Genomic DNA, 24,843 nt, shown 5'->3' with positions numbered 1-24,843 from the left:
TTACCATTAGTCCTCAGTGCCTAGCAGACTACTTGGTATATAGCTCAATCTGTCTTCATATTGCATGAATATTGGTTAGAAACCTAGTTCTCAGCTCCATCTGTCAATCCATCAAATTCAAAATGAGTATCCAAACCCTGAGTTCACTTAGCCACAATGTGACAAACACAGTAAGTAAAACAACCACATGGTTTCTAGGTGGTTTTTGTCTAAAATTCCGGAATTCATCAATAGTAGTTTCTTTTACTGTACTAAAATATACATATCGTCAAATTTACCATTTTAACCATTTTTAATTATACAATTCAGTAGTGTTAAGTACATTCACAGTGTTGTGCAATCATCACTACTATCCATGCCCAGAGCTCTTTAATCATCCCAAATTGAAACTCTGTACCGGTTAAACAATGATTCCCTATCAGCCCCCACCCACCCCTGGTAACTTCTATTCTACTTTCTGTCTCTATGAATTTGCTTATTCTACGTAATTCATATAAATGGAATCAGACCACATTTGTCCTTTTGTGTCTGGCCAATTTCACTTAGTATAATATTTTCAAGGTCCACTGATACTGTAGCATGTATCAGGATTTCATTCCTTTTAAGGCTGAATAACATTCCATCATATGCTATAGACCACATTTTGTTCATCCTATTCATCTGCCAATGGATTGGATTGCTTCCACCTTTTGACTACTGTGAATGTTGCTGCTATAAACATCCAACAGCAATTTGAAATAATGCAAATATTTATAAGCTTGCCTTCAGATTTTAACAGAAACTATTGTCAAATATTAATATACTATCCTAAAATAGCAAGAAAGACTCAAAACCACGTATTCTTTTAAACTAGCAATTCTACTTATAGGAACTTGCCTTAGAAAATAGTCAAGAATCTGTGCAAAGATTTAACTATAAAGATGTTTATTCTAGCACTTATGGAAAAAACTAAACATAAGCCTAACTGGTGTTTAATTAAGTATCTCAAAATGAGGTATGCCACAACATTAAAAATAACACTGTAGGCTGGGCACGGTGGCTCACACCTGTAATCCCAGCACTTTGGGAGGCCGAGGCGGGCAGATCACTTGAGGTCAGGAGTTCGAGACCAAACCAGCCTGGTTTAGTGAAACCCTGACTCTACTAAAAATACAAAAAAAATTAGCAGGGTGTGGTGGCGGGCACCTGTAATCTCAGCTACTCGGGAGGCTTAGGCAGGAGAATCACTCAAATCTGGGAGGCTGAGGTTGTGCCACTGCACTCCAGCCTGGGCGACAGAGACTCTGTCTCAAAAAAACAAAACAAACACAACAATAATAAAACACTGTAGTCTTCAGTGAGATAAAAGACGTTCCCTATATATTATATGGTTAAATGTAAAAAGGAATATATACAAGCTTACAGACATAACTCTGAAATTATGGATTTTTCTTTCTGCTTTTTTGTATTTTCTAAAACTTTGCACAATAAACATGTGAAAATATGTGGGAAAAAGTTTTTCAAGTGAGTGGTCAAACCACCAATAAGAAAATGCTTCCCTTCTCACCACAATCATGCACTGCAAAGTTAAGCCTGTACACTTCTAACTATGTTAGGCGCCTCAAAGGGCACAGTTTGTCACAAAGATTTGTTAAGAATTATGTCAAACCAAAAATGCACAGAAATATCAAATTTGAAAAGCTGAAGAAAAAAAACCCTGAACTAAAATAAACAAAATAAAAATAAAATAAAAAAAATAGAGACAAATACTCCAAGTTGTTCTACACATTCAACTCACTTCATCAAAATTCCAGCTGGTTTCTTTGCAGAAAACATCAAGCTAATCCTAAAATGCATATAGAATTTCAAGGGACCCATAATAATCAAAGCTAATACAATCTTGAAAAAGAACAAATTTGGAGGATCCATACTTCTTGATTTAAAAACGTACTACAAAGGTACAGTATTAAGACAGTATGGTCCTGGCATAAGAATAGATGTATAGATAAATGGAATAAAAATTGAGTTCAGAAATAAAGCCATATTATTTATGGTTAATTGATTTTCAACAAGAATAGCCGGGTGCAGTGGCTCACGCCTGCAATCTTAGCACTTTGGGAGGCCAAGGTGGGTGGACTGCCTGAGCTCAGGAGTTCAAGACTATCCTGGGCAACATGGTGAAACCTCGTCTCTATAAAATACAAAAAATTAGCCAGGCGTGGTGGCAGGTGCCTGTAGTCCCAGCTACTCGGGAGGCTGAGGCAGGAGAATCACTTGAACCTGGGCGGTGAAGGCTGTGAATCGCTTGAACCTGGCAGGTGGAGGATGCAGTGAGCCAAGATCTCACCACTGCACTCCAGCCTGGGTGACAGAGTGAGACTGTCTCACCCCTGCCCCACCCTCTCCACCCCCCAAAAAACCCCACAAGGTTGCCAAGAAAATTCAATTAGGGAAAGAATATTTTTTCCAACAAATGGTGCTGGGACAACTGGATATCCACATGCAAAAGAATGAAGTCAGATCCTCTAGTAAGTTTTTCTGGAAAAAAAAATGCCTGAGTTGAGTCTCAAAGAAAGATAATTAGCTGATCCAGGCAGAGGGAAGATCACAAGCAAAGGCATTAAACGGTATGGAGTAAGTGTATGAGTGGTATCATGAGCAGTTGTTTACATGCGTATCAGAAGAAGCAGGCAGATGAGGACAGAGGGGCAGATAAGACACCAAGGACTTCTATGCCATACAAGGTAAAACAAGGAGACCCATTAAAAAGCTACTGCAACAATCCAGAAGAGATGATGGGGTTTGAATGAAAATAGTGGCAGGAGGGATAGGTTCAAGACACATTAGGGAACTACTAAATGCAAGAAAATTTACTGTCTGAATGAATATGGCTGTGAGGGAAAAGAAAGAGTCTTACAGTGACTCACAAAAATCTGCCAACCAGATGACATTACTAGGACATATCTATGTTAATACCAAAGCTAAGAATTGAACTCATGAAGGTCTCTAGGAGGTTACATTGCCAAATCAATATACTTCCAAAGTCACTTAATAAGACTAGTATTGTATGCAAGTGAAAAAAGATAACTAGTTTAACTCTTTATTTTGAAATAATTTTTGACTTGGGAAAAAAACCTGCAAGAGCATAAAAAGAATCCAGTATTCACCGATGTTCCCCAAATGTTAAACATTTTAGGTGAGATTTTAAACCTCAAGAGCAAAACTCCACAAGTTAGACAAAAGGACATCTAAGCAAGGAGCCAAAAATAGTTAAGTCAGAGAATTTAAGTTGGAAAGCCTTCAAAATTTTTTTACTACAGAACCTATTTTAAAAAAATAAAATCTTTGGCTGGGTGTGGTGGCTCATGCCTGTAATCCCAGCACTTTGGGAGGCCAAGGTGGGTGGATCATGAGGTCAGGAGTTCCAAGACCAGCCTGGCCAAGATGGTGAAACCTCATCTCTACTAAAAATACAAAAATTAGCTGAGTGTGATGGCGGGCGCCTGTAATCTCGGCTACTCAGAGGCTGAGGCAGAGAATTGCTTGAACCCGGGAGGTGGAGGTTGCAGAGGGCCGAGATTGCGCCACTGCACACTAGCCTGGGCGACAGAGCGAGACTAGTCTCAAATAAATAAATAAATAAATAAATAAATAAAATATTTGAGGCCAGGTGCAGTGGATTACGCCTGCAATCCCAGGTACTCAGGAGGCTGAGGCACAAGAATCGCTTGAACCCAGGAGGCAGAGGTTGTCGTGAGCCAAGATCACACCACTGCACTCAGGACTGGGTGACAGAGTGAGACCCTGTCTCAAAAATAAAAAAAATAAAATAAAATCTTTGGCCAGACACAGTAGCTCATGCTTATAATCCCAGGAATTTGGGAGGCCAAGGAGGGAGGATCACTTGAGCCCAGGAGTTTGAGACCAGCCTGGGCAACATGGCAAGACCCCATCTCTACAAAAAAATTACAAAATTAGCTGGGTATGTTGGCATGTGCCTGTAGTCCAAATTCCAGGAGGCTGAGGCAGGAGGATCCCTTGAGCCCAGGAGGACAAGGACAAGGTTGTAGTGAGATTGACAGAGCCACTGCACTCTAGCCTGGGTGACACAGACCTTGTCTCAAAACAAAACAAACTTTGCCTTCAGGTCCATGGTGTTGGGAAAATTTTTTTTTTAATTTAAAAACAATAGGCTGGGCTGGGCATGGTGGCTCACACCTATAATCCCAGCATTTTGGGAGGCCGGGGCAGGCTGATTACCTGAGGTCAGGAGTTCTAGACCAGCCTGGCCAACATGGCGAAACTCCGTCTCTACTGAAAAATACAAAAATTAGCCAGGTGTGGTTGTGCATGCCTGTAATCCCAGCTACTTGGGAGGCTGAAGCTCAAGAATCGCTTGAACCCAGAATGCAGAGGTTGTAGTGAGCCAAGATCACGTCACCGCATTCCAGCCTGGGCGACAGAGCAAGAACCTGTTTCAAAAAAAAAAAAAATACTTAGCCAGGCATGGTGGCATGCACCTGTAGTCTTAGCTACTGGGGAGGCTGAGGTGGGAGGATCACCTGAGCCTGGAAGGTTGAGGCTACAGTGAGCCACTACAGTCCAACCTGGGTGACAGAGTGAGACTCTGTCTCAAAAAAAATTAATTAATTAAAATAAAAAACAAAATAAAATCTTATTCAGACCCCTAATATAATAGAGGAGTGGCAAGTACTGGTGCTCTGGTATAATAATTCTAATACCTGGCTTCCCAAAGTATAGGACAAGAAGCAAATAAGACCTGGGTGCGGTGGCTCACACTTGTAAACCCAGCACTTTGGGAGGCTGAGGTGGGTGGATCACCTGAGGTCAGGAGTTGGAGAACAGCCTGGCCAACATGGTAAAACCCCATTTATATTAAAAATACAAAAACTAGCCGGGTGTGGTGGTACGTGCCTATAATCCCAGCTGCTCGGGAGGCTGAGGCATGAGAATAGCTTGAATCTGGGAGGCAGAGGCTGCGGTGAGCCAAGACCATGCCACTGCACTCCAGCCTGGATGACAGAGCAAGACTCTGTCTCAAAAAAAAAAAAAAAAAAAGAAGCAAATAAGAAGGATGAAGAAAGAAATCTTCCCTCAGTCTTTTAAAAACCAGTACCCTAAGACAAAAATATGTTACTAGAGACAAGGAGGGGCATTTTATGTGGATAAAAGAGTTAATTCATCAAGACAATATACCATATACACATCTAACAATAGAGTCCCAAAATACATTTAATAAAAACTGACAAAACTGGAGAAACAGATAATTCAATAATAGCAAAAGATTTCAATACCCCACTCTCAATAATGGAGAGAGTAGACAGAAAACCAACAAGTATATGGAAAACTTGGTCAATACTATCAACCAACTTGACCTAAGTGACATCTACAGAACACCCAACAATAGCAAAACAGACATTCTTTTCAAGCACACATAGAACATTCTGTGAAAAAAAAAAAAATCATATGCTATGCAATAAAACAAATCTCAACAAATTTAAAGAGATTGAAATCATACAAAGCATGCTCTCCTACTAAAAATGAATAAATTAGAAATGAACAACAGGGTAAGGATAGACATATAGGTCAATGGAACTGAGAGTCTAAAAGCCCTAACATTTATGGTCAATTGATTTTCAATATAGAGGTCAAGACCATTCAATGGGAAAAGAACAGTTATTTCAACCAAACTTGCTGGCATAACTGCAATCCACATGCAAAAGAATGAAGCTGGACACCGACCTCATACCATACACAGAAATTTAAAAGTGGATCACAGTCCTAAATACAAAAGCTAAAACTATAAAACTTTTAGAAGAAAACATTGGAGTAAATCTCAGTAACTCGGGTCAAACAATGAATTCCCAGCCACAACACTAAAACCACAAGCATAAAAGAAAATTAAGAAGCTGCACCTCGGCTGGGCGCGGTGGCTCACGCCTCTGTTTGGGAGGCCAAGGCAGGTGGATCACTTGAGGTCAGGAGTTTGAGACCAGCCTGGCCAACATGGTGAAACCCCATCTCTACTAAAAATACAAAAATCAGCCAGGCATGGTGGCATGTGCCCGTAATCCCAGCTACGCAGAAGGCTGAGGCACAAGAATCGCTTGAACCTGGGAAGCAGAGCTCACAGTGAGCCGAGATCACGCCTCTGCACTCCAGCCTGGGTAACAGAATAAGACTCGGTCTCAAAAAAACAAAAAACCAAAAAAACAGAGAAGCTTCACCTCATCAAAATTTTAAACTTTTGTGCTTCAAAGGATACCTTCAAGAAAGTGGTGAAGACAACCTACAGGGCAGGAGAAAGTATGTGCAAATCATATATGTGATAGGGGATGGTATCAAACTATATCAAGAACTCAATAATGGCCAGGCACAGTGGCTCACACCTATAATCCCAGCACTCTGGGAGGCTGAGGCAAGTGGATCATTTGAGATCAGGAGTTCAAGACCAGCCTGGCCAACATGGTGAGACCCCATCTCTACTAAAAATACAAAAATTAGCCAGGCAGTAGTGGCGCACGCCTGTAATCCCAGCTACTCGGAAGGCTGAGGCAGGAGAATTGCTTGAGCCTGGGAGGTGGAGATTGCAGTGAGCTGAGATCACACTACTGCACTCCAGCCTTGGTGACAGAGTGGGACCCTGTGTAAAAAAAAAAAAAAAGAACCCATTAATGACAAGACAAATAATCCAATCTTAAAATGGGCAAAAGATCTGAATAGACATTTCTATAAAGAAGAAATCCAAAAGACCAATAAACACATAAAAACTTGTTCCACATCATTACTTATTGTGGAAATGCAAATCAAAACCACAATGAAATGCCACTTCACGCCCTACAATAAAAAAGGACAGTAACAAGTGTTGGCAAGCATATGAAGAAAACAGAACCCTCATACATTGCTAGTGGGAATGTAAAATGGTACAGCTGCTTTGGAACACAGTCTGGCAGTTCCTCAGTAAGTTAAACAGAGTTACCATATGATATCATCTACCTAAGAGAAATGAAAACATATGTCCACACAAAAACTTGTACAAGTGTTCATAGCAGCACTATTCACAATAGCCAAAAGGTGGAAACAATCCAAATGTCTATCAACTGATGAATGGATAAACAAAATGTATTAGGTGTAATAGAATATTAATGGACAGGCTGGGCACAGTGGCTCACGCCTGTAATCCTAGCACTTTGGGAAGCTGAGGTAGGTAAGTCATTTGAGGTCAGGAGTTCGAGACCAGCCTGGCCAACATGGTGAAACCCCATCTCTACTAAAAATACAAAAATTAGCCAGGCGTGGTAGTGGGTACCTATAATCCCAGCTACTCAGGAGGCTGAGGCAGGAGAATCGCTTGAACCCAGGAGGCAGAGGTTGCAGTGAGCCAAGATGGCGCCACTTCACTCCAGCCTGGGCGAAAGAGTGAAGCTCCATCTCAAAAAAAAAAAAAGAACATTACTGGGCAATAAAAACGAATGGTGTCAGGTGTGGTGGCGCACACCTATAATCTCAGTTACCCAGGAGGCTGAGGTGGGAGGATCACTTGAGCCCAGAAGTTCAAGGCTGCAGTGTGCTATGATCACGCCCATGAATAGCCACTACCTGCTAGCCTGGGCAACACAGTGAGGTCTCATCTCTAAAAATAAAAAAAAAAAAAAAAGGAATGGAGTATTGATATATGCTACAACAAGGATGAACCATGAAGACATTATGCTAAGTGAAAGACGTCAGAGGAAAAGACTGCATTCTATATGATTTCATTTATATGAAATGTCCAGAAAATACAAAGCTACAGAAACAGAAAATAGATTAGTGGTTGGGGCTGGGGCACAGGAACAGGACTGACTGCAAATAAGCACAAGCAATCTTTCAGGGATGATGGTAATGAACTAAAACTGAGTTGTAATCAAGATTTTACAACTCTATAAATGTACTGAAAATCATTGACTTTTATATTATATTTGTAAATTCGATGTTATATAAATTGTATCTCAATAAAATATGATGTCCTGGCCGGGGCCAGTGGCTAACACCTGTACTCCCAGTATTAGGGGCGGGGGGTGCCGAGGCAGAAGGATAGCTTGAGCCCAAGAGTTTGAGACCAGCCTGGGCAACACAGGGAGACCCTGTCTCTACAAAAAATAAACTTAAAAAAAATAAGCTGGGCATGGTGGTCCACGCCTATAGTCCCAGCTACTAAGGAGGCAGAGGTGGGAGGATCACTTGATCCCAGGAGGCTACAGTGAGCCATGATTGCAACATTGCACTCCAGCCTGGGTGACAGGAAAGATTCTGCCTGTAAAAAAAAAATTTTTTAAATATGGCTGGGCGCGGTGGTACACGCCTGTAATCCCAGAACTCTGGGAGGCCAAGATGGGCAATCACCTGTGGTCAGGAGTTCCAGACGAGCCTAGCCAACATGGTGAAACCTGTTTTTACTAAAAATACAAAAATTAGCTGGGCATGGTGGCGGGCACCTGTAATTCCAGCTACTCGGGAGGCTGAGGCAGGAGAATCACTTGAATTCAGGAGGCAGAGGTTGCAGTGAGCCAAGATAGTGCCATTGCACTCCAGCCTGGGTGACAAGAGTGAAACTCTGTCTCAAAAAAAAAAATCTGAAAGTAAAACATTTTGATGAAAATCAAAACCATCACATTATCAAATATGCCTTTTAAAAACTATACTTACCCTCCCACCCCTCATTGTGTCCACTCTCATCTTTAGCTTGGCCTCCTGGGTTAAGAATCCCAGGAGGAAAGTAAAGGTCCAACAACAATAAAATGTAATAGCTGGTGACCTAAAGGTAAACAACGAGTAAGAAAAACTAGGCCAAGAACTTCACTAACTATAACGTATCTGGGGCCATCATGGATTCAATAGCTTCCTTTTTTTCTTTTTTTTGAGATAGGGCCTCACTCTGTTACCCAGGATGGAGTGCAGTGGAGCAATCATGGCTTCCTGCAGCCTTGACCTCCCCGGGATCAAGTGATCCTCCCACCTCAGCATCCTGAGTAGCTGGGACTACAGGCTTGAGCCTCCACACCTAGCTAACTTTTTGTATTTTTTTGTAGAGACAGGGTTTTGCCATGTTGCACAGGCTAGTCTCAAACTCCTGGGCTCAAGCAATCTGCCCTCATCACCCTCCCGAAGTGCTGGGATTTTAGGCACGAGCCACCGTGCCAGGCCTCAATAGTTTCTTGACTATGGTGTATATGTGGGGCCATCGTGGATCTTGACCATAAAACAGTTTAACACAGGCTCGGCCGGGCGCGGTGGCTCATGCCTGTAATCCCAGCACTTTGGGAGGCCGAGGAGGGTGGATCATGAGGTCAGGAGTTCAAGACCAGCCTGGCCAAGCTGATGAAACCCCATCTAAAATACAAAAATTAGCTGGGCATGGTGGCAGGCGCCTGTAATCCCAACTACTCGGGAGGCTGAGGCAGAGAACTGCTTGAACCCAGGAGGTGGAGGTTGCAGAGAGCCAAGATCGCACCACTGCACTCCAGCCTGAGCAACAGAGCAAGACTCCGTCTCAAACAAAACAAAACAAAACAAAACAAAACAACCACAGGCTCGTGCTTGCTTTGGCAGCACGTATACTAAAATTGGAATGATACAGAGAAGATTAGCATGGCCCCTGCACAAGGATGACACACAAATTCGTGAAGCGTTCCATATTTGTAAATCCCAATATCCATTTTTTTTTTTTGAGACAGGGTCTCACTCTGTCGCCCAGGCTTAATTGCAGTGGTGTGATCACGGTTCACTGCAGTCTTGACCTCCCAGGCTTAAGCGATCCTCCAACTTCAGCCTTTCGAGTAGCTGGGACTACAGGCACATGCCACCAAACTCCTAATTTTTAATTTTTTTTGTAGAGATGAAGTCAAGCCACGTTGCCCTGGCTAGTCTCAAACTCCTGGGCTCAAGAGATTCTCCCTCCTTGGCCTCCCAAAGTGCTGGGATGACAGTCATGGGCCACCATGTCTGTCCCCAAAATCCACTTTTAAAGATAATTCCATTCTAGTTATCTAGCAACTTTGTAAATTAGAATAATTTAATTTAGCCTTGCAACTTAATAAAAAAACTTTGGGCTTCAATATAAAAAATATAAGTATTTTCTCTGGCAAAGGTGGGAAAATTCACATTTTCCATGAAAAACTAAGGAAATAACATTAATTAAAAGCAAATTCTGGCTGGGTGCAGTGGCTTACGCCTGTAATTCCAGCACTTTGGGAGGCTGAGGCAGGCGGATCTCAAGGTCGGGAGATCGAGACCATCCTGGCTAACACGATGAAACCCTGTCTCTACTAAAAATACAAAAAATTAGAGGGGAGTGGTGGCGGGCACCTGCAGTTCCAGCTACTCGGGAGGCTGAGGCAGAATGGCGTGAACCTGGGAGTCGGAGCTTGCAGTGAGCCCAGATCACACCACTGCACTCTAGCCTAGGCGACAGTGCGAGACTCCGTCTCAAAAGAAAAAAAAAAAAGAAAAAGCAAATTCCACTCCAAAGTCAGTATATTGAACATAGAAGGTTCACATGTTCCTTTTGCAGTCTTTCAGCTTTGTGGTTCTGACCACAATCAATGATCACAAACATATGAATAACTCACTGCCTCACAGTACAAAACTGAGTCTTGGTTCTCATAAACTAACATAAGACCTGACTAAACATAAAAATATTTGAGGCCGGGCCGGGCGCGGTGGCTCACGCTTGTAATCCCAGCACTTTGGGAGGCCGAGGCGGGCGGATCACGAGGTCAGGAGATCGAGACCATGGTGAAACCACGTCTCTACTAAAAAAAAAAATACAAACAAAAATTAGCCGGGCGTGGTGGCGGGCGCCTGTAGTCCCAGCTACTCGGAGAGGCTGAGGCAGGAGAATGGCGTGAACCCGGGAGGCGGAGCTTGCAGTGAGCCGAGATAGCGCCACTGCACTCCAGCCTGGGCGACAGAGCGAGACTCCGTCTCAAAAAAAAAAAAAAAAAAATTTTTGAGGCCGGGCGGCTGGGCACGGTGGCTCACACCTGTAATCCCAGCACTTTGGGAGGCCAAGACGGGCGGATCACGAGGTCAGGAGATCAAGACCATCCTGGCTAACACGGTCAAACCCCGTCTCTACTAAAAATACAAAATATTAGCCCGGCGTAGTGGCGGGCGCCTGTAGTCCTAGCTACTCAGGAGGCTGAGACGGGAGAATGGCGTGAACCTGGGAGGTGGAGCTTGCAGTGAGCCGAGATCGTGCCACTGCATTCCAGCCTGGGCGACAGAGCAAGACTCTGTCTCAAAAAAAAAAAAATAATTGAGGCCGGGTGCAGTGGCTCACGCCTGTAATCCCAGCACTCTGGGAGGCCGAGGCAGGCAGATCACGAGGTCAGGAGGTCGAGACCATCCTGGCTAACACGGTGAAATCCTGTCTCTACTAAAAATACAAAAACTTAGCCGGGCGTGGTGGCAGGCGCCTGTAATCCCAGCTACTCGGGAGGCTGAGGCAGGAAAATGGCGTGAACCCGGGAGGCAGAGCTTGCAGTGAGCCAAGATCGCGCCACTGCACTCCAGCCTGGGGAACAAAGCAAGACTCTGTCTCAAAAAAAAAAAAAAAATACATATATATATATATATTTGAGTGGATTCTTCAAAATCCATTCAATTTGGCAGATGTTAAAATATAAGGGTATTTAAATATATTTATCTAGAGTTATTAAAACATACTCGGAATGAACTATTACCAAAGTGAATTCATATTTCCCAGAGTTTTAAAAACATTATTTTGGCAATTATAGGTACTGATGAGAAGAAATTAGAACCACAAAGAGGCGATTCTAGAAACAGCATTTTTCTTCTCTTATTTCCTATCCCAGATCCTTAGGAGTTGAACTACCTTCATATGAATAGAAACCCCGTCTCTACTAAAAATACAGAAAAAAATTAGCCAGACATGGTGGCACACGCCTGTAGTCCCAGCTACTCGGGAGGCTGAGGCACGAGAATCGCTTGAGCCCAGGAGGCAGAGGTTGCAATGAGCCGAGATCACACCACTGCACTCCAGCCTGGGTGACAGAGTGAGACTCAGTACCAAAAAAAAAAAAGAAAGAAAACAATGAAGGGTGAGCACCAAACCTATTTACGTGGCAATATAAAAATAGAGATCATCTCTATCTTGAGGTTCAAAGAACTTTAGGGAAATGTCAGAACACAGATCGTCTTCTGTGCAAAATACTTCCAAGCCCTATAAATTCAGAAAGAAAAGAATAAAATAAATAGCATTATATTCATCTTGCAATCCCAATATAAGTATATAATTACAAAAACTTTCAGTTAAACCTTTGCGTTTTTTTATATCTTGTATTCCTATTTTCAATATATAAATTTAACTCAGTGAGATATATATATATGTGTGTGTGTGTATATATATATATGTTGTGTTTATAAATGTTCTGGGAACAAGATAGTATCTCAGTTAAACTTCGTAAATCACCTTGGGTGTTGAATATTTTCATTAATAATAGCTTTTGTGAACTTATTATTTTGAAATTCAAAATTAGCTGATCCACCAAAAAAAAAAAAAAAGAACCCAGGCTCAGCTGGGAGTGGTGGCTCACACCTGTAATAATCCCAACACCTGGGGAGACTGAGGCTGGCAGATTGCTTGAGCTCAGGAGTTCAAGACCAGCCTGGACAATATGGCAAAACCCTGTCTCTACAAAAAATAAAAAATTAGCTGGGCGTGGTATTGTGCGCCTGTAGTCCCCGCTACTTGAGAAGCTAAGGTGGGGACAATCACCTGAGCCTAGGGAGGTTGAGGCTGCAGTGAGCTGTGATCACACCACTGTACTCCAGCCTGGATCACAGAGTGAGACTCTGTCTCAAAAAAAAAAAAAAAAAAAAGAACACACACTCTGGAGTGGGAGAAATCTGGAATCAAAATTCTGCCTTTCAACCCTTGGAAGAGATTTTGGGCAAATTAGTTAACCTCAATCATTCTTGATTGCATTTGTGAAATCTCACAGGACCAATATGAAAATACACATATAAAATATTTAGCACAGTGCCAGGCACAATATAATAATCAATAAATGCAAGCTTTTATTTTCTACGTCTCAAAAACCCCTAGGGACAGCACTATATTAAAGTACTGTTCAACAATACTCCAGAAAACATTAAATGATTTTCAGGAGACTCTATTTAGGAAGGCAGAAAATCATATATATTCTAAAGTTTTCCAGTAATGAACCATGTTGGCACTGCCAAAGGGATATGCTCCAGTGACCAGGATAATATCTCTTCTACATTCAGCAATGTAGAAACATGGCCCAGTGAAAAAGTTTGCAAAAATCAGGCCTCAAACCTGGAGTCTCTTACTAAGTTCACAGTTACATATAATTACCTACATGTAGCCATTTTTCCTTCATAAAATGATAAATACACTTATCTAAGCCCTAGGAATATATATAAAGACAACTGTGGCTGGGCACAGTGGCTCACGCCTATAATCCCAGCACTTTGGGAGGCCAAGGTGGGTGGATCAACTGAGGTCAAGAGTTCGACACCAGCCTGACCAACACGGCGAAACCTCATCTCTACTAAAAATACAAAAATTAGCTGGGCATGGTGGCATGTGCTTGTGATCCCAGCCACTCAGGAGGCTGAGGCAGGAGAATCGCTTGAACCCTGGAGGCAGAGGTTACAGTGAGCCAAGATAGCGCCACTGCATTCCAGCCTGGGCAACAGAGCGAGACTCCATCTCAAAAAAAAAAAAAAAAAAAAAACATAGCCAGGCATGTAGTATGTGCCTGTAGTCCCAGCTACTTGGGAGGCTGAAGTAGGAGGATTGCTTGAGCCTGGGAAGTTGAGGCTGCAGTTAGCAGTGATTGTGCCACTACACTCCAGCCTGGGTGACCGAGTGAGACCCCGTCTCAAAAAAAAATAAAAGACATATATATATATTTACAATGTATGTAATATATTATACATATACACACGCACATATACATATATATAATACAATCATGTGGCTCAAATATCAACTAAAGAGGTTTATAAAGGGCAGGCCCATTCCCAACTCTATCTCCCTTCCATTCAATTCCATTTGCCCCACCAACAGGTAACCACTCAACAGATTCTTGTGTATTCCTCCAGAATCTCTTCAGGCAAATTAACAAATATATGTTCTCTCCTTCCCTATCTACACAAAAAGGAACGCAGTACACACCAAGCTCTTTTTATAGTCATAGTAACTTAAGATACATGTTTTTCCTTTTCAGTACATATAAGTTTCTCATTCTTATTTTGTAGTATTCAATTGTTTGCTATTATAAATAACATTGTAGATTTCATTGTGTGTGTGTGTGTGTGTGTGTGTGTGTGTGTGTGTGTGTGTGTATCCCTGAACTAGAATTGCTAGATCAAAGCAAATTTTTTTTTTAAGACAGAGTCTCACTCTGTCGCCCAGGCTGGAGTGCAGTGGTGCGATCTCAGTTTACTGCAACCTCCACCTCCCAGGTTCAAGCAATTCTCTTGCCTCGGCCTCCGGAGTAGCTGGGATTACAGGCGCACGCCACCATGCCTGGCTAATTTTTGTATTTTCAGTAGAGACGAGGTTTCACCATGTTGGCCAGGCTGGTCTCCTGGGCTCAGGTGATCCGCCGGCCTCGGCCTCCCAAAGTGCTGGGATTACAGGTGTGAGCCACTGTGCCCTGCCAAGATCAAAGGAAATTTGCATATTTATTTTTTAAACTTTTATTTATTTAAGTATACTAATATATCCAGAATAATGTATGTAATACATGTGTATCTTTATATAATGCTGCCAAATTGCCTTCCATGGGCAATGTACCAATTTAAACTCCTACCTCCAACGTGTGAGTGTCTTTTACCCCACAGTCTTGACAACAAAGAGTGTTATCAAACATTTTGATTTTTAACACTCTGATAAGTTTAAGCAAGGAATCTCAGTGTGGCTTCAATTAGCATTTATCCTACACATGAAGGCAAGCATCTTTCACATAAACAATCATTAAAGTCAGGAATAAGCCAAGATTTCTACTACCAAATGAGGAAATAAAACAAGACATACAAATGTTAGAAAGTAGGAGACAAACCTCAAAACTTACAGACTACATGTTTATCTATCTAGAAAATCCAAGAAAATCAACTAAAAAACTATAACTAACAAGGAACTAACAACAGTTCAGCAAACAGGCCAAAGACAAAATCAACATACAGAAATCTGCCATATATCTCAGTAATCATTACAAAATGTAATTTAAAAAAACAACTATCGACCAGACACAGTGGCTCATGCCTGTAATCCCAGCACATTGGGAGGCCCAGACAGGTGGATCACGTGAGGTCAGGAGCTTGAGGCCAGCCTGGCCAACATGGCAAAACCCCGTCTCCACTAAAAATACAAAAAAATTAGCCAGGCATGGTGGCGCATGCCTGCAGTCCCAGCTACTCGGGAGACTGAGGCAGGAAAATCGCTTGAACCAGGGAGGCGGAGGTTGCAGTGAGCCGAGATCGTGCCACTGCACTCCAGCCTGGGAGATAGAGCAAGACTCCATCTCAAAAACAAACAAACAAACAAAAACAATTATCCTGTTCATAAGAGCAACAAAGCTATAAAATACTAGTCTAGGAACAAACTCAAGAACAAATATACAACACCTACATAAAGAAAACCATGAAATTTTACTGAAATACACAAACTACACCAAGTTCCTTGGTGGAAAGACCCAATATCAACATGTTTACAATTCCCCTCCCCCCACTATTATTCCAAAATCAATGCAATTTCAATCAAAATCCCAAAGAGATGTTTTTGTCTGAAACTGACAAGCTGATTCTCTAAAGAGTAGAAGGAAAGCCAAGAAAATCTTGATAAAGAACAACAAGAACTTGCCTTACCAGATAGTAACATATAGTAAGTTAAACAATGTGGTTTTAGCACAGAAAGAGACAAATTAGCTTAGCTGGCATGGGACACTAAGCCAGGAGAATCTTGTGAGCCTTAGGAGTTGAAGGCTGCAGTGAACTATGACCATGCCACTGCACTCCAGCCTAGGCAAGAGAACAAGATCCCACCTTTAAAAAATAAAAAATTTAATTTAAAATAGACAAATGGACTAATGAAATAGAACTAGTACAGAAACAAACACATGTATGTATAGGAATGCAGTCTATCGTAAAAATGGCATTTCAAATTTAAGAAGAACAGGTAGTATAATAAGTTGTGTTGGGATAACTGGTTATCAATTTTGAGGAGTGGTAAGCTAAAGCCCTACCAAAACCAGTCACAAAAATAAATTCCATGTGGACTTAAAAGCTAAACATAGGCCGGGCGCGGTGGCTCACGCCTGTAATCCCAGCACTTTGGGAGGCTGAGGCAGGCTGATCACGAGGTCAGGAGATCAAGACCATCCTGGCTAACATGGTGAAACCCCGTCTCTACTAAAAATACAAAAAAGTTAGCCAGGCATGGTGGCGGGCGCCTATAGTCCCAGTTACTCGGGAGGCTGAGGCAGGAGAATGGCGTGAACCCACGGGGTGGAGCTTGTAGTGAGCCGAGACTGTGCCACTGCACTCCAGCCTGGGTGACAGAGTGAGACTCTGTCTCAAAAAAATAAATAAATAAATAAATAAAAGTAAGTACAAGTGGCCAATACATGTATGGTAAGGGGATTACTCAAACTCATTAGTAAACAGAGGGGTACAAACTCAAATGATTCAGTATCATTTTTCATCTATCAGGATGCAAAAAATAAATATCTATTAAATTTGAGAACTGTATAAGAAATTTGATATTCCATGCGCTGTTGGCAGCTAAACTGGAATAGCCTTTTCATAGGGCAAATTCCAAGTATCTAGTGCATAACTGTCACCCAGCAATTCCAATCCTTAGTAGTATCGCTTGAGAAATATTCCTGCATGTGAACAAATATGTAGGTACAGGGCTTTTTTAAACTGAAACATTGTTTTAAATAGCAACACAAACAAACAAAATCAACCTGAAAAGAACTTAAATATCCATCTATAGGAGAATGCTGAAATAAACATGGTACGTCCATACTGTGAAATAATAAGTATCTGTTTAAAAAATGCAAGATGGATATATACTGATATATAAAAATCTCCTACATATATATACTATAAGGTGAGAAAAGTAAGTTGTAGTACAACATGTATATTACATCTACATACTATTTGTGTTAAAAAAAACATGAAACTATGTATTTCTAAATGTACTCACATATGGGTGAATGCATATAAAAAAGACTAGAAAGACATACTCTAAACTGATCCTAGTAGTCAAAGCTAGAGAAGCACACAGGAAGAAATACTATGTATCAATCAAAAAGAATGAAGTGAACATATAAATACTGATATGAAAAGAGCCGTAAGTGACAATCTTTGGGAGAAAAGTCATAAAATATATATCACATACTTGTTATTTGTATATGTACAAACATATGCATGTAAATACAGACAAAAAAGGACTATAACTATTCCACAACCAACTCTTTTTTTTTCTTTCATCCTTATTTTTGGCAACCATGGAACCAACTCTTAACAAATGGTTATCTATGGGAGGGCAGGAAGTTGGGTTAAAAGGTGTTTTAATCTAATGCTATATTACTTTAATCCTTTAAAGAAGAGTTGCCCATTAACAATCTGTACAAAAGAATCAGTTAAAAAAGGCCGGGTGCGGTGGCTCATACCCGTAATCCCAACACTTTGGGAGGCTGAGGTGGGAGGATCACTTAAGCTCAGGAGTTTGAGACCTGCTTGGGCAACATAGCAAGACCTCATCTCTATTTTTACAATAAAATAAAATACTGACTGGGTGCAGTGGCTCACGTCTGTAATTCTAGACCTTTGGGAGGCCAAGGCGGGTGGATAATCTGAGGTCAGGAGTTCCAGACCAGCCTGGCTAACATGGCAAAACCCCACCTCTACCAAAAATACAAAAACTAGCTGGGCGTGGTGGCACGCACCTGTAGTCCCAGCAACTCGGGAGGCTGAGGCACAAGAACTGCTTGAACCCGGGAGATGGATGTTGCAGTGAGCCGAGATCTCACCACTGCACTCCAGCCTGGGTGACAGAGTGAGACTGCATCTCAAAAACAAAACAAAACAAAACAATAAAATAAAGCAGAAAGACAACTCACGGAATGGAAGAAACTGTTTGCAAATCACATGTCTGATTAGGGTCTAGTATCTAGACTGTATATTTTTTAAAAAAACTCTTACAACTCAACAATAAAAAGACAAACAACCAAATTTTTTAATGGGCAAAGAACTTAAATAGACATCTCTCCAAAGAAGAAATACAAATAGTCAACACGCCATGAGAAGATGCCCAACATCCTTAGGGAAGTACAATTCAAAACCACAATGAGATACCAGTTCATACCCATTATGATGGCTATTTAGAAAGAAAAATAAATAATTTTTTAAAAAGCAAGTAAAAAACAGAAAGCAACAAGTGTTGGTGAGGATGTGGAGAAATGGAACCCTCATACATGGCTGATGGCAATGAAAATTGGTGCAACTGCTATGGAAAACAATTTGGTGGTTTCTCAACAAGTTAAACATAGGGCCGGGCATAGTGGTTCATACCTGTAACCCCCGTACTTTGAGAGGCTAAGGCAGGAGGATCACTTGAGCTCAGGAGTTTATGACCAGTCTGGGCAACATAGGGAGACCTTGTCTCTACCAAATGTAAAAAATTAGCCTGGTGTGGGGCGTGGTGGCACACACCTATAGTCCCAGCTACTCAGGAGGCTGAGGTGGGAGGACTGCCTCAGCCTGGGTGGTTGAAACTGCACTAAGCCATGATCATGCCACTGTACTCCAGCCTGGGCAACAGAGCCTTGTCTCAAAACAAAACATAACATATATGACCTAGCAGTTGCACTCCTAGGTATACCCAAAATAAATGAAAACAGGTATTCAAACAAAACTTGTATACAAATATTCATAGCAGCACTATTCACAAAAGCCAAAAGGTTGAAACATCCCAAATATCTATGAACTGATAAATGGATAAACAAAATACGGCATATCCATACAAAGGAATAATACTCAGCCATAAAAGGGAATAAAGTAATGCTACATGCCACAACACAGATGAATCTCAAAAACATGCTGAGTGAAAGCCAGACACAAAAGGTCATATATTATATGATTCCATTTATGTGAAATATCCAGAATAGGCAAACATTAATGGTCACCTGGGACTTGGAGGAAGGGAGAATGGGGAGTGACTGCTTACTGGGTACAGAATTTCCTTTTGAGGTGGTGTTAGCTGCACAACATCATGAAGTTACCTAATGCCACTGTACAACTGTACACTTTAAAATGGTTAAAATGGGGCCAGGCGCAGTGGCTCTCACCTGTAATCACAGCTCTTTGGGAAGTCAAGACAGGCGGATCACCTGAGGTCAGGAGTTGGAGACCAGCCTGACCAACATAGAGAAACCCTGTCTCTACTAAAAATACAAAAATTAGCCAGGCGTGGTGGTGCATGCCTGTAATCCCAGCTATTCGGGAGGCTGAGGCAGGAGAATCACTTGAACACAGGAGGCAGAGGTTACAGTGAGCCAAGATCGTGCCACTGCACTCCAGCCTGAGTGACAAAGAGAGACTTCATCTCAAAATAAATAAAATAAAATAAAATGGTTAAAATGGTAAATTTATATTACATGAATTTTATCACAATTTTTAAAAGTTACTATGCTACCAGCCTGGCTAACATTGTGAAACCCCGTCTCTTCTAAAAATACAAAAATTAGCCAGGCACAGTGGCGGGCACCTGTAATTCCAGCTACTAGGGAGGCTGAGGCAGGAGAATCATTTGAACTCAGGAGGCAGAGGTTGCAGTGAGCCGAGATCGCACCATTGCACTCCAGCCTGGGTGACACAGGGAGACTCCCTCTCAAAAAAAAAAAAAAAGTTACCATGCTAAAACACAGAAAACAATGTACTTCATTTCTTTCAGCCAGGCACAGTGGCTCACGCCTGTAATCCCAGCACTTTGGGAGGCTGAGGAAGGTGGATCACAAGGTCAAGAGTTCGAGACCAGTCTGGCCAATATGGTGAAACCCCATCTATACTAAAAATACAAAAATTAGCCGGGCGTGGTGGCATGTACCTATAATCCCAGTTCCTCGGGAGGCTGAGTGAGGCAGGAGAATAGCTTGAACCTGGGAGGCAGAGGTTGCAGTGAGCCGAGATCACACCACTGCACTCCAGCCTGGGTGACAGAGCAAAACTCTGTCTCGAAAAAAAAAAAAAAAGGTTCATGAGAAAAATATATCCCTGAAAGGGCATCAAAGCTCATTTCTGTAGTGAGTCAATCTCAACATTTGCCAAACCAAATCTCATAACAAGCTCTATCAAAACAATTAAAAATTGTATCAATTCTACTTTTGAAGCTTTAAAATTTCTGAATGAATGTCTTATAGATGTCTTTCAGTCATCAAATGTCTCCTAACGGCATCATAAATGTTATGATCTCAAACAAAGATGGAAAAGACCCACTCGTTTGAAAGAATTCTGGCTTTTGGCCAAGAGACAAAATCGAGTATATCTGTAAATAGAGCTGGTCTACTTATATTGAGAGACTGAGAAAGGAGGGTTTTTTTTTCTTATACACAATTCCTTCCCCACGAAAACATGCACAAAAATTTAAGCCCTCCAGGAACAACAGTTAACTGTGGCCTGTGGGGGAGGCCGAGGGAGGGGAGAGTATTCGGGAAAAGAGCCAACTCATGCTGGGCTTAATAGCTGGGTGATGGGTTGATAGGTGCAGCAAACCACTATGGCACGCGTTTATCTATGTAACAAACCTGCACATCCTGCACATGTACCCCAGAACTTAAAAAATAATAAAATAATTATTTTTTAAAAAATCAGTTAAATATTAGTATATATATTATTTAAAAATAAAAAAAATTAAGCCCTCCGTTAATTATTTTTATTTCAATTATCTGACTAGAAATCTGATAGCAGGCCGGGCGTGGTGACCCATGCCCGTAATCCCAGCACTTTGGGAGGCCGAGGTGGGTGGATCACTTGAGGTCAGGAGTTTGAGACCAGCCTGGCCAACATGGGGCAACCCCATCTCTATTAAAAATACAAAAATAAGCCAGGCATGGTGCCATGTGCCTATAATCCCAGCTACTAGGGAGGCTGAGGCAGGAGAATTGCTTGAACCTGGGAGGCAGAGGTTGCAGTAAGCCAAGATCACACCGCTGCACTCCAGCCTGGGTGACAGAGAGAGATTCCCTCTAAAAAATAATAATAATAACCATTATTTTCTTTACTTCTGTCTACTCTGGTTCTTTGTAGCCACTGGCTTTATCATTTACTGGCTCAGCAATGAACAATATAGTAAAAACAAAACTCTATGGAAGAAAGTTAAGTCAACACTACAGAAATCTAACTCCTAAAACTATAATTATTTAAGCAAATGTAAACTTGTGATATGAAGATCAACAATGGTCTAGAAGTCAGAACTTCGGGGTCCACCACTTACTAGGGCATGTCTTGTTTTTCTGGGCTTCATTTCTCTTTCAGATAGAAGGAGAAAAATACCTTTCCTACCTACCTCCCAACCAAAGTACCGTAATAAAATTATGTACAAGGTATGATAGAACTCTAAAGAGGGGGACCTAACCTAGCTTGGTGGAGGATGCTGGGAAAAGGAAGAAAGGGAAACCAGGAAAGGCTTTCAGGAATAGCTGGTGACAGATGTTAAGTTTTAAAAGAATGAGTTCAAATTCAAGGGGAGGGGGAGAGAGAGCATTCCAGGTAGAGGGGGACATCAGAAGCAAAGGCAGAGAGAGAAACACCATATATCTGTTTATGTTATTCCCCTTCTTAAACAATCAAGAGTTCCTAATTCACCCCAGCCTCAACCTAAGATTCCAGCCTTATCTCATTCCATTCTCCAAATATACCATGCTTACACTTTCAAGACCCAAAATGTGAATGTCTTTCACTCTAGAAACATCTAGTTCAAAACTGGGAGGCCGCCTTGCCTGGTTGAGTTAGTGCAACATTTCCAGGCTCTTATAGTGCCTTTATACTTCTACTGTACTATTTAATACATTAAGTATTCATCTCAATCTGAGAGACTATGAACAGAATATGACCTTTTGTATCCAAACTGCGGGTAGCCTAAACAAGGATTACACTCTTTCCAATATCAAAGCAGAATAAAAGAAAAACAGCATGGGAATGTTCTCAAGTTTGCAACATTTCCAAGAAAACTAAATATATATCAGTAAAATTTGTAACAAATAATCACAAAACATTAAAATCCATAACCGTTAATCTTGACCCAGAACAGAATGAGACCAGGACAAGACATCCTTATCATAAGTATTCAGAGAACAAAATGTTCACGTAATCTGTTGTAATTTAAACTCACACCAAAAAGCGAGTGCCAATTTTCAAAGATAAATTCGGAATGACCAAAAAAATCATGTACGATTATTTTAGTTCAAAGTCAGCTTTAGTGGATTTTTTAAGACAGAGTCTCGCTCTGTCTCCCAGGCTAGAGTGCAGTGGCACAATCTTGGCTAGCTGCAACCTCTGCCTCCCGGGTTCAAGAGATTCTTCTGCCTCAGCCTCCCAAGTAGCTGGGATTACAGGCACGCTCCACCACGCCCGGCTAAGCTTTAGTGCATTTTTGCTATCCTTTAATGCAGGGTATCTTTCCCTTGAGCTGTCGAGTTTAAACAATTTTTAAACTCATCAATTCAAAGGATAGAGACCGTCTTAAAAGACACCTGCTGCTCTGTCACATACTAAGACCTCTTCAAAAGTTATCTTGGTATTACAACTTACTATAGATGAAAAACAGATAACGATAGCTCCAAAAATTGGATACAATCACTACTATGCAGAAGATTTTCACAACTCAAAGGCTGTTTTATTCATATAATTGTCTCAATCAACAGTAACTCTTAAGAAAAAATAGCCATACTATTCGCATCTGTTTTGAGGGTTCAGTCTCATTTTAACAGTCTCTCAACTCCCAAGATACGGAGATACTCACGTGCAGGATTTCCACCCACACCCCATTATATAAATGTTTCACCACTTTTAACTAGTCAAACAAAACCTCTTTCAGTCCAGTGAAGCCACCTCACCACTTTCATCCTCACCTATCATACCATCTCCTCCCCATCCCCAACCTGTCAGTCAAACACACACCACCCCTTCCCAAATAACACCTCAGAATCTCCTTGAGCCTAACACATTTACACAACAAGCCAGCAATATTCCTCACCCCATCCAGTCCCTCACACATCAGCTGAACCTCTGAATTAAATCTACTCTTTCCTTCATCCTATTCCCATCAATACAACTGAACTTCCCACACCCGAAGCGATCTTCCCTTTCAGTAGCTTCAATCTCACTTAAGTGATCACTCAGTCCTTTGTCAACCGTCTCCTGTTCCCCTCCAGTATCCTCCTCACCTTCCCCGTCCCCTGGTCTTCCATCAGCTCCCAAAGTTGTCACCCCTCAACAACCAAAAAAAAAAAATCAAAAACAAAAAAGAAAACAAAACAAAAACGCACCTCAGCCTCAAACCTGCCCTTCCCCACTTTCCCCCTTTTCATTTTCCTCTCCGCCTATTCAACAGTTTCGACAGCCCCTTAGACCCGAGCCCGGCCTCGTCCGGTACCGACTGGTGAAGGCACTCACCCTGCCTCGGTCAAGCCGCCCCCTGCTAGGGCGCTTACTCCTCACAGACTCTTGGCCGCCGCTGCCTCCCTCCATTCATCCCTGGCCCATTCATCTCTCAGCCCGATCCCAGACACGCCCCCCGGCCTCCTCCCTCTCTCCTAGCGCCCCGGCCGGCCCGGGACCCTCACCAGATTAGAGGCTCTCGTAGAGGAAGACTCTGACTCTTTTCGCTTCTCCCTCGCCCTCTCGAGCCTCCTCTCGCCCCACGACGAGCCACACCGTAGAATAGACACATACACACACACCGTCTCCTCCTCGATCGCCTCCTCCGATGCTTCTTACTCCTCTCCTCGATGTCTCGAGCTCCGCTCCGCGTCGTGTGCGCTTGCGCGCGCGAGCGTCTCCCCGCGAGCCCACCGGGCCAGCTACGGCCGGTAGGTAAAGAGCGGGCGGAGAGAGGGGGGCGGGGTACGAGCCCAAGCTCGCGCTCGGCCCGGAGCTGAGCAGACGCACGCGTACTCCAGCCAGGGAATTCGGACGGGTAGGAGAGAGGGGCGGAGGGGGGCGGGGAAGGGAGGGGAGAACAGAAGAGGGGGAGGGGCGGAGAAAGCCAACGGAGCAGCCCCAACTCGGAACCGCCCCTATCGCAGCGAGGTGCCGAGTGGCCAGCCAACGAGAGTGCGCGCACGCCTCCCGCCCCCCTCGGCGCCGCGGGAGAGAGGGATGCGCGTCGAGGAGAAAGGCTTCTCCCCCTTCCAAAGAGAAAACCTCTTAGAGGAAGCACGCGCGACACCTCCTGTGTGTTCCGAGGGGCTCTCGCTCTCTCAGCTGCTCTACCCTCTCCCCTCAGAGAAGAAGAAAAAGAAAAGTCCAAGCACACGCTACTTCCTAGCCCCCCACTGCCCACCCTTGGGTCTCCGCGAGCCTCTGAATGCGGTAGCGCCGCTGTTAGGAGGTGGTACCCGCCGGCACCTTTTCGCCCGCCACCCTGACTCCCTTTTTCCAACTCCCGGGATTTCTCGCGAGACCCATACCTGCCGGCTTTGGGATTAGAAGTCGAAGCACAAATTTACAAATACTGGCCTCCCAGTTACGTTGCGGGGGCAACAGCCATGGCATGTCCCCCCCCGCCCCCCAGGACCGCAGTGC

General features: G+C 42.7%; 1 protein-coding gene and 1 non-coding gene across 2 annotated transcripts in view; one reads left to right on the top strand and one right to left on the bottom strand.

Moving 5' to 3' along the window:
- WNK3 (WNK lysine deficient protein kinase 3) overlaps nucleotides 1-24,113 on the bottom strand; it is a 159,036-nt gene extending 134,923 nt beyond the window's left edge. Inside the window, exon 1 of the mRNA XM_030806911.1 lies at nucleotides 24,000-24,113. The gene's annotated coding sequence lies outside the window, so the exon portion shown is untranslated. The remainder of the gene's footprint in view (nucleotides 1-23,999) is intronic.
- On the top strand, nucleotides 9,573-9,679 carry LOC115833522. Its single transcript, XR_004028932.1, has one exon. It is a non-coding gene; the product is annotated as a U6 spliceosomal RNA (small nuclear RNA).
- Nucleotides 24,114-24,843: the final 730 nt, after the last annotated feature.

Source organism: Nomascus leucogenys, chromosome X (assembly GCF_006542625.1).
Source record: "Nomascus leucogenys isolate Asia chromosome X, Asia_NLE_v1, whole genome shotgun sequence".
NCBI classification, from domain to species: domain Eukaryota; kingdom Metazoa; phylum Chordata; class Mammalia; order Primates; family Hylobatidae; genus Nomascus; species Nomascus leucogenys.
Note: the sequence above shows the minus strand (reverse complement) of the source record. Positions and strands in the feature narration are given on the sequence as shown.